This window comes from Poecilia latipinna, unplaced genomic scaffold (assembly GCF_001443285.1).
Source record: "Poecilia latipinna isolate Pla-1442-1.1 unplaced genomic scaffold, P_latipinna-1.0 Scaffold266, whole genome shotgun sequence".
Taxonomy (NCBI): Eukaryota; Metazoa; Chordata; class Actinopteri; order Cyprinodontiformes; family Poeciliidae; genus Poecilia; species Poecilia latipinna.
The window spans coordinates 22,000-28,634 of NW_015112882.1; positions in this window are offsets into that span (position 1 = coordinate 22,000).

Consider the following 6,635-nt stretch of genomic DNA (forward strand, 5'->3'; position numbering starts at 1 on the left):
TTAAGTGATTGGTGTTTGGAGTCCCTGACAGAGCTCATCACTTGATACATGTTGGCCAACTGTCTGTGAGGTTTTCTGTTGCACTCACAGCAATCACAGTTAATTCTCATGTGCATGGTTAGCAAAGTTGTATTATAGACCTCTGACTTTATTTTGGTTAAGCTATTTAATCTGTTTCTTTTGTGTAAACTGCAATACAACCATGATACTATACAACAACTGAGCTTTATCACTGAGCTTCTACAAATAATGTCCATGTTTTCCACAGCTCTACTTTGCATTCTTGAGTTTTTATTTCACTTTCTTTAGCTTTATATGCATGCTGTGCAGGTATCCTATTTCCTTATTCCTCTTTAACATTCAAAGCCGCATCTGAATAATTCCTATTTAAATAATTGATTCTCTTTTACTTCTTTGGTCTGCTAGACTGCTGCAGTAAATAATAGATGGGTCCATCATCTGGGACTCTCAAACCCTGGAGACTGAGTGATGGCTGCTGATAATACCAAAAATAATTGCATGCACATCTCAGAAGCTTGAGTTTGGATTTGTTGAGAGAATGGAGTTGTGTATTTTTGCGAGACAAAAATGACACAATGAGACAACGTGTGTTTTTTTTGGGGGGGGCGGGGAACTAAAGTCAAAACCCACACAAACCTTGAATCAAGTGCTTCCATCTTGCTCTACACTCTAAAAAGAAAATAGTTGAACCAACTTAACTGAATTGCTTCTATCGGTAGCAAGCAATTCAATTAAGTTTATCCAACTTAATTTATTAAGTTTAACCAATTCAATATATTATAATCATCCAACTCAATTTGTTAATTTTGTTTTACAAATTTATTAAGTATGTTTAAGATAACAGATTTAAGTCAGCCTTACTCAAATCATTTAGTTTACTTCAAAAAATGGTAGATGGACAGAACTTAGCACTTTTCCAGTCATTTTGGCCACTCAAAGCACTTTATACTAGAGTCACATACACCCACACATTTATACACTGATATGCAGATCGGTTAAGTGCCTTGCCCATTGACATGTGACAGGAGGAAGCTGGAATTGAACCTACAACCTTCCGATCACAAGATGACGCTACCCACAGACCCACGGCCGCTTTCCAGGGATTCTGTCCCTGGTAAGCTTGAGTCATGGTGTCAGACGTGGGACACAAACGGTATCGAACTTAATTATTTCAAGTAAAGTCAAAGTAAAAAGGTCATTTAAGGAAAAGATTTGTAACTTTTAAGTTAGAGTGTATTTAGAGGACACTGTGAAAAGAGTATTAGGCTGCAAACTAAGAAGTTTGCAGGACAAAATATTTAGTTTGGAACTACTTAAAAGTTTGAGTTGACTTTCTGTTGAATTAAGTCAGAGAGATTTCAAATGTTTATAAGAACAAAATAAATGGATTATGGGGAACACAGGGTTTAGAGAATGGTCATGTTAAATAATGATGAGTGACCTTTAGATCAACTTTACAAAGGCTGTTTCCTTTTATTCAAATCTTGAACTTTTGCTTTAATTAACCCAGTACCTCGTGTCTCCCAGGCTGTGGTGGGGCAGCACTGCCTCAGTTCACTATCACAGCTCTTTTGGATTTTTCTCTTGTTAAAACAGATTGTCAGAAGGCCTGTGGATGAATTCATTTGGAAATCAAAACATGCCACCACAGTTGCAAAGCTCCCCAGACAATTCCTTAGTCCTTAAAAAGTTGCTTGTGTGCTGTATTAACAAAGTAATAGCTGCTTGTTCTCAACTTCTGGGGATTAAAGGAACAGAGAGAAATCTTGGGAAATCACATTGTTTCCAGCGCCAGTGGACAGTGAGATTAAAAGTGAGGGAAGTCATGCAATAACACTACTGGCTTGGCAATATGTCTGTTTCTGATGTCAGGGAAAAACATCTAATATATAATATAATAAGTGGTTAAAATGCTAACTTTTCGGTCAATTCTCAATCCCAGCTTTTCACTTATTCACTTTTGGTCTAATTTCGTGGAATTATATTGTCCACTCACGTTTTTCCAGCTAATAGTCACCCCCTCTGTTTTATTCCCAATTTAATATATCATGCAAAACAGAGAGAAAAAAGGTCAAGATAGCATCAAGTCAGTTGATCTCACTAGTTTGAGGTCTGTACTTTGGTGCTGGCACTGTTGTTACTCAATTTTTTTATTATTATTATTATGTTTGCCTTTTTGTTGTAGACTTGTTGCTGTCTTATGTGTTGCAGGGAAGTCGGAAGCAACTGTAATATGGAGAGGGACACATTAGCTACAGCAGGAGCAGCTGATGCGCCTCTCGCGAGCCACATTCTGCTTTTCTTCCTCCTGTGCAGTTGGACTTGATTTGTCTATCAAGGTTAGAATTTTAATTGCAGTTTGTGGAATATGTTATTTTTGAAAAATATACATTTTTGCCTCTTTGATTTCTTTCCAGCAAAGGTGTTTTTTACAGACATCTGCAGGTCAATCATCTCTAGCACTAGCACAATTAAAAAAAAAAAGTTCACTCCCCTCATGACATAAGCTAAACATTATTAGATACCAATGGAACTAATCACAGTATTCATTTATTGTGATATGCCTGGTCCAGTGTTCAGCAGCCTGCAGTTGTGATCCACTTTGTTGTTTATGTGTGGATCTTTGCTGAGGAGTTCCTGGCCATGTCACTGAGTACGAGCTTACCGGGTTGGTTTGCTTTAAACATGGATCCATTTATCATGGCCACACACCTCTTCCTTCTTTCTCCAAAGGACAGTGTTAACTTTTATTCTGACAGATATTAGGAAATATTATAATAAAAAAAAACACTATACACACTTATTATTATGACACAAAACCATTCCCTGTCAAAAACTATTCTGCACTGTGATGACATGTGGCACCAACGGCTCCTGACTAATTGTCAGTTTGTGACTAATTCCCAGTGAGAACGTGAAGATTTTGACACATTCTCAGTGCTGATATTTAACATTGAGTTGCTTTGTTTTTTTTTTTTTTGTTTTTTTTTCTCTGTATCATCTCACCAATGAACAGATTCATCATGCTATTAGATCAAAAACTTAATTAGTTTCCCTACAATAATCATGTCTGTGTTGTCATTTACTTGATATGATGCTGTGCTGCAAAGATCCAAACACCCTCTGTTTCCTTTTGTCTCGTCATTGAACAGAAAGCTATTGTCATGCAGATACCATTTTATGTTCTTTTGTGTGTAATGACAAAGGGAGGAACTCTGCCTGAAAAGAATGTGTCTTTGCTTGATGGGTTTTATTGAAAAGAAAACAATAAAATCCTCCACTTGAAATTCCAATGTACTTTTTTTAAGATCCTGGATATTATGTACACTGAGTAAATGGATTTTATGGGCTAGACCAACAGAAACACAACGCATAATTTAATTGTGAAATCAAAGCAGTTTTTTTTTGTTTTTTTTCAGGGATAAAATCTGAAATGTGTCGTGCATTTGTATTCTTAATTTACTGTGGTATCCTTAAAAAATAGACTGATTGCAACAAAATGCCTTCACAAGTCAGTTCTTTAGTAAGTAGAGTCCAGCATTATAAAATTGAATCTCAGTTAAAATCCAGGCGTTTTCTTTTAGAGAACATTAGTGAACAAACAGCTTCATGAAGACCAAACAACAAAACAGACAGGTCAGGAGTAAAGCTGTGCAGAGATGATAAAACAATACCATAAGTTTTTATCCTCCTATAGAGTTCTGTTTAGTCTGTCAAACGAAAACACAAAGAACATCATTCAAAATTAAGTTTTTGTTTTTTTTCTTTCCATCAACATACAGGACTTTTTTTTATTTCTTTAAATAACATTACTCTGTTACATGGGAGCATGGAGACGTGTCTATAAATGCAAATGACAGGGTTGTCCTTTTTTTCAAATTGTCCTTCATAAAAAGGCAGTTTTTTTAAAAAATGAAGTAGAAAATCATTAACTTAGAAATGATTGGCCACAGGAGCTTTTAATTCAGTCTGCTGGTGGTTTAGTTGGTTCTCAAAAAGATTGGCAAACATTTTGGTTTCTAGACAAACAGAATTGGATTTGCAGCTGCCTATGAAGTGGTCTACAACATAATGACCCAATATAAATGCATGCCACACTTTTCAGATGTTTTTGGTAAAATAAAATAAAACGTATTGCTTTTTTTCTACTGTATACTGTATTTTCTACTGTATTTCTATTGTATAAATAACATTAGAAATAAAACTGCAATCTGTGGTTGTAAAAGGACAACGCTCAGTGGGTATGTGTGCTTTTAAAAGCATTGTGTGACAGCATGAGATGAATATTAGTCAGGCTTCTAGTTTCATACACAGGTAAAAACTCCAGCCTACATTTTCTAAGTGAGCTCGGAGGAAGGACGCTCAGAAAGTATCAGTTTTAGACCTCAATACCAGGAGGTCAGAGGTCAACACTACCAAAAGAGACCTTACTGCTAAATGCATCTCAAACTGGTAAACTTCAGCTCTGAAAAATCTAGACCACAATACGAAGATGTTGTATTATTTTCACTCCTTTCATACACACTCAGAACCTGCAGTTAGGAAACATCTGGACTTTTATCAAGAGTGCATTGACCTATTCATTTGACTGAACAAAGCAAACTGAATCTTACTGGATCCCGTGTCCTCAGAAAACATTGAATCACAAATTATAAAATAACAGAACTCAAAGATTTCCCAACCATGTCTGAAACTTATCAAAAATAACAAAAAAATAAAAAGTCTGTTAGTTAGACCTTATATTGGTTTGCGAAAAATAGTCACAGTAACTGTAATTTAGATCTTCACATAGTGGAAATCAGGCACCACTAAAGAAAGTCCGGTAACACTTTATTTGAAGGGGGGTGAATAAGACTGACATGACACTTTCATAAACATGACATAACACCTGTCATGAACATGAATAAGCCTTCATGAATATTTATGACTGTTGTCATAAATATTCATGAAGGCTTATTCATGTTCATGACATGTGTTATGTCATGTGTTATGTGATAACAAATAGTGTTATCGAAAGTCCTCCTGTTCTGGTGCTTTAAAGTTCATTTGTTCCTCTTGTCTTGTTCTCCTGACCGCCTAAGCTATTCAGATCAAGTTCAGCCCATGTAATTGTTGATTAACTATATACTAAAAACATAATTTTATGTTTTTCACAGCATTTTAGGAACATTGTAGAACATTTATCCTGCTGATGATCCTTTTTCTTCTGTTATATTCCTAAAAACGTTTATAACCAGAAAAAGCTTGACCTTTTCTCTGTCACGGAACAGATCTCTGAAAACCCCAAGGGAGAAAATAAAGCTGGTCTGAAAATGTGAAAGCTTTTATTTTTGTATGTATTTTGTTACCAAAAATAACAGACAAATCCCTGCAATGAGACGCACCATCCCACAAAGTTTCTGAAAAAAAAAGTTTGACAGAGCCAGCAGAAGACAGTTTGTCCTTCAACTATCTCCTGGTCTTCATAACAAAGGAGACATTTGGTTTTGCATGGAAACAGCTTCAACCATTGAAAAGTGTAGACAATTCGACAAGCTGCAGGTCGCTGCCGTCTCATACTCTCAGGGCAAGACTTAGAGACGAGTCTGGCTCAATTTAGCCAGAAAACCTGAAGTAAAGACATAATTCCAAATGCAAAGGTACATGATAAATTAAATCTGAAATATTGTCAAATAATACATTTGCAGTTTATAAAAATAAATACACTTTTATATATGCAGTTTTATGAAAATCTATTCTCCCATAAGGAGCCCTCCATTTTTTTTTTTTTTTTTTTTTTTTTTTCGCGCTTGTTCAGATTATCAAACAGATTTTAACATCAGAGACAGAAAACCCGGATAAATAAGAATGACATTTTCAACCAATGACTTTATTTAGTAAGGGATAAAAATCGTCTAAACCAATCTTGGTGTATGTGAACAAATAATTGCCATGCATTTTAAGTTGTAAATTCCCTGTTATTACCACTCATTGTGACTCATTGTCCACATATGAAGAAAACATGAAGCAATGGTGAATCTTCCAAGAAGATGCAATCACCAATTTCTCTCCTCTCTTTCTTTTTAAATGGAATATACAGTACACAAAGAAATCTCTGTCAAACATTATAAAGCACTATTGTAGCCAAAGAAAGCTAACAGACTTCAAATGAAAAAAAAAAAAAAAAAAAAAAAAACTGGATAAAACATCAATATAAAGCCTTACTTTATTTAGTACAGGAATGTTTCAGAGAACTTCACGTTGATTTTTTTTTTTCAATGCACCATTATTATTTATGATCAAATATTGTGACTTGATCATAAAGTTCATAAGCGATTTCAAAATGTTTATTTCTGTCTGAGAGATAAAACTGTCACACAATGCGTTTGTGTTTAACACAGAATTATGAATTTTCACATTTTAAGTTGAAAGAAATCACCTGGAATGCTCTGACTTGGAGAGATGGAGGTCATCCAGCAACATGACCCAAAAATATCTAATATGCTCATTCCTGCAAAAGTTGCAGGAATACATTTTGACTTACACCAGTGGCACACATACAGCTGTAAAATCACCATTTGTAAACATGTTCCTTTGGTGTATGAATACATAAAATTGAGAGAAAAACATGGTTT